At 24.5% G+C, this 5,000-nt stretch overlaps 1 protein-coding gene across 1 annotated transcript in view; it reads right to left on the minus strand.

The window, feature by feature from the left end:
• Positions 1 to 5,000, minus strand: part of ldb1b (LIM-domain binding 1b) — a 59,999-nt gene that overhangs the window by 51,771 nt on the left and 3,228 nt on the right. The gene's annotated exons all lie outside the window — the stretch shown is intronic.

A 5,000-nucleotide genomic window follows, 5' to 3' on the forward strand; every position in this document is an offset into this window, starting at 1 on the left:
TATACTGTATATCTATACTCTATACTGTATATCTATACTGTATATCTATACTCTATACTGTATATCTATACTCTATACTGTATATCTATACTGTATATCTATACTCTATACTGTATATCTATACTGTATATCTATACTCTATACTGTATATCTATACTGTATATCTATACTGTATATCTATACTCTATACTGTATATCTATACTCTATACTGTATATCTATACTGTATATCTATACTCTATACTGTATATCTATACTGTATATCTATACTCTATACTGTATATCTATACTGTATATCTATACTCTATACTGTATATCTATACTCTATACTGTATATCTATACTCTATACTGTATATCTATACTGTATATCTATACTCTATACTGTATATCTATACTGTATATCTATACTCTATACTGTATATCTATACTGTATATCTATACTCTATACTGTATATCTATACTGTATATCTATACTCTATACTGTATATCTATACTGTATATCTATACTCTATACTGTATATCTATACTGTATATCTATACTGTATATCTATACTCTATACTGTATATCTATACTCTATACTGTATATCTATACTCTATACTGTATATCTATACTGTATATCTATACTCTATACTGTATATCTATACTGTATATCTATACTCTATACTGTATATCTATACTGTATACTGTATATCTATACTGTATATCTATACTCTATACTGTATATCTATACTGTATATCTATACTCTATACTGTATATCTATACTCTATACTGTATATCTATACTGTATATCTATACTCTATACTGTATATCTATACTGCATATCTATACTCTATACTGTATATCTATACTCTATACTGTATATCTATACTCTATACTGTATATCTATACTCTATACTGTATATCTATACTCTATACTGTATATCTATACTGTATATCTATACTCTATACTGTATATCTATACTCTATACTGTATATCTATACTCTATACTGTATATCTATACTGTATATCTATACTCTATACTGTATATCTATACTCTATACTGTATATCTATACTGTATATCTATACTCTATACTGTATATCTATACTGTATATCTATACTCTATACTGTATATCTATACTGTATATCTATACTCTATACTGTATATCTATACTCTATACTGTATATCTATACTCTATACTGTATATCTATACTGTATATCTATACTCTATACTGTATATCTATACTGTATATCTATACTCTATACTGTATATCTATACTGTATACTGTATATCTATACTGTATATCTATACTCTATACTGTATATCTATACTGTATATCTATACTCTATACTGTATATCTATACTCTATACTGTATATCTATACTGTATATCTATACTCTATACTGTATATCTATACTGTATATCTATACTCTATACTGTATATCTATACTCTATACTGTATATCTATACTCTATACTGTATATCTATACTCTATACTGTATATCTATACTCTATACTGTATATCTATACTGTATATCTATACTCTATACTGTATATCTATACTCTATACTGTATATCTATACTCTATACTGTATATCTATACTGTATATCTATACTCTATACTGTATATCTATACTCTATACTGTATATCTATACTGTATATCTATACTCTATACTGTATATCTATACTGTATATCTATACTCTATACTGTATATCTATACTCTATACTGTATATCTATACTCTATACTGTATATCTATACTGTATATCTATACTCTATACTGTATATCTATACTGTATATCTATACTCTATACTGTATATCTATACTCTATACTGTATATCTATACTGTATATCTATGTATATCTATACTCTATACTGTATATCTATACTGTATATCTATGCTGTATATCTATACTCTATACTGTATATCTATACTCTATACTGTATATCTATACTCTATACTGTATAACTGTATATCTATACTCTATACTGTATATCTATACTCTATACTGTATATCTATACTCTATACTGTATATCTATACTGTATATCTATACTCTATACTGTATATCTATACTGTATATCTATACTCTATACTGTATATCTATACTGTATATCTATACTCTATACTGTATATCTATACTGTATATCTATACTCTATACTGTATATCTATACTGTATATCTATACTCTATACTGTATATCTATACTGTATATCTATACTCTATACTCTATACTGTATATCTATACTGTATATCTATACTCTATACTGTATATCTATACTGTATATCTATACTCTATACTGTATATCTATACTCTATACTGTATATCTATACTCTATACTGTATATCTATACTCTATACTGTATATCTATACTGTATATCTATACTCTATACTGTATATCTATACTGTATATCTATACTCTATACTGTATATCTATACTGTATATCTATACTCTATACTGTATATCTATACTGTATATCTATACTGTATATCTATACTCTATACTGTATATCTATACTGTATATCTATACTGTATACTGTATATCTATACTGTATATCTATACTCTATACTGTATATCTATACTGTATATCTATACTGTATATATATACTCTATACTGTATATCTATACTCTATACTGTATATCTATACTGTATATCTATACTCTATACTGTATATCTATACTGTATATCTATACTCTATACTGTATATCTATACTCTATACTGTATATCTATACTGTATATCTATACTGTATATCTATACTCTATACTGTATATCTATACTGTATATCTATACTCTATACTGTATATCTATACTCTATACTGTATATCTATACTGTATATCTATACTCTATACTGTATATCTATACTGTATATCTATACTCTATACTGTATATCTATACTGTATATCTATACTCTATACTGTATATCTATACTCTATACTGTATATCTATACTCTATACTGTATATCTATACTGTATATCTATACTCTATACTGTATATCTATACTGTATATCTATACTCTATACTGTATATCTATACTGTATATCTATACTCTATACTGTATATCTATACTGTATATCTATACTCTATACTGTATATCTATACTCTATACTGTATATCTATACTCTATACTGTATATCTATACTGTATATCTATACTCTATACTGTATATCTATACTGTATATCTATACTCTATACTGTATATCTATACTGTATATCTATACTCTATACTGTATATCTATACTCTATACTGTATATCTATACTCTATACTGTATATCTATACTGTATATCTATACTCTATACTGTATATCTATACTGTATATCTATACTCTATACTGTATATCTATACTCTATACTGTATATCTATACTCTATACTGTATATCTATACTCTATACTGTATATCTATACTGTATATCTATACTCTATACTGTATATCTATACTCTATACTGTATATCTATACTCTATACTGTATATCTATACTGTATATCTATACTCTATACTGTATATCTATACTCTATACTGTATATCTATACTGTATATCTATACTCTATACTGTATATCTATACTGTATATCTATACTCTATACTGTATATCTATACTCTATACTGTATATCTATACTCTATACTGTATATCTATACTGTATATCTATACTCTATACTGTATATCTATACTGTATATCTATACTCTATACTGTATATCTATACTCTATACTGTATATCTATACTGTATATCTATGCTGTATATCTATACTCTATACTGTATATCTATACTCTATACTGTATATCTATACTCTATACTGTATAACTGTATATCTATACTCTATACTGTATATCTATACTCTATACTGTATATCTATACTCTATACTGTATATCTATACTGTATATCTATACTCTATACTGTATATCTATACTGTATATCTATACTCTATACTGTATATCTATACTGTATATCTATACTCTATACTGTATATCTATACTGTATATCTATACTCTATACTGTATATCTATACTCTATACTGTATATCTATACTCTATACTGTATATCTATACTCTATACTGTATATCTATACTGTATATCTATACTCTATACTGTATATCTATACTCTATACTGTATATCTTCTATACTGTATATCTATACTCTATACTGTATATCTATACTGTATATCTATACTCTATACTGTATATCTATACTGTATATCTATACTCTATACTGTATATCTATACTGTATATCTATACTCTATACTGTATATCTATACTGTATATCTATACTGTATATCTATACTCTATACTGTATATCTATACTGTATATCTATACTCTATACTGTATATCTATACTCTATACTGTATATCTATACTGTATATATATACTCTATACTGTATATCTATACTCTATACTGTATATCTATACTGTATATCTATACTCTATACTGTATATCTATACTGTATATCTATACTCTATACTGTATATCTATACTCTATACTGTATATCTATACTGTATATCTATACTCTATACTGTATATCTATACTGTATATCTATACTCTATACTGTATATCTATACTCTATACTGTATATCTATACTGTATATCTATACTCTATACTGTATATCTATACTGTATATCTATACTCTATACTGTATATCTATACTGTATATCTATACTCTATACTGTATATCTATACTCTATACTGTATATCTATACTCTATACTGTATATCTATACTCTATACTGTATATCTATACTCTATACTGTATATCTATACTCTATACTGTATATCTATACTGTATATCTATACTCTATACTGTATATCTATACTGTATATCTATACTCTATACTGTATATCTATACTGTATATCTATACTCTATACTGTATATCTATACTGTATATCTATACTGTATATCTATACTCTATACTGTATATCTATACTGTATATCTATACTGTATACTGTATATCTATACTGTATATCTATACTCTATACTGTATATCTATACTGTATATCTATACTGT

This window comes from Gobio gobio (genome assembly GCF_949357685.1).
Source record: "Gobio gobio genome assembly, chromosome: 19".
NCBI classification, from domain to species: Eukaryota; Metazoa; Chordata; class Actinopteri; order Cypriniformes; family Gobionidae; genus Gobio; species Gobio gobio.